This window comes from Etheostoma spectabile, chromosome 17, assembly GCF_008692095.1.
Source record: "Etheostoma spectabile isolate EspeVRDwgs_2016 chromosome 17, UIUC_Espe_1.0, whole genome shotgun sequence".
NCBI classification, from domain to species: domain Eukaryota; kingdom Metazoa; phylum Chordata; class Actinopteri; order Perciformes; family Percidae; genus Etheostoma; species Etheostoma spectabile.
Window position 1 is genome coordinate 15,293,815 of NC_045749.1, and position 206 is coordinate 15,294,020.

The 206-nt window shown below is 38.3% G+C and overlaps 1 protein-coding gene across 3 annotated transcripts in view; it reads left to right on the forward strand.

The window, feature by feature from the left end:
• The window catches only part of map3k4 (mitogen-activated protein kinase kinase kinase 4), a 21,412-nt gene that overhangs the window by 10,764 nt on the left and 10,442 nt on the right, over nucleotides 1-206 (forward strand). The window lies entirely within an intron of this gene.

Consider the following 206-nt stretch of genomic DNA (forward strand, 5'->3'; position numbering starts at 1 on the left):
ACTTCTGCACAACACAACTGATGGTCTCGACTCCATTTATAAGGCAAGAAATTCCACTAATTAACCCTGACAAGTGAAAACCATTTCAGGTGACTACCTCATGAAGGTCATTGAGAGAACACCAAGGGTTTGCACTGCTATCAAAAAAGCAAAAGGTGGCTACTTTGAAGAAACTGGAATATAAGATATGTTTTCAGTTATTTCAC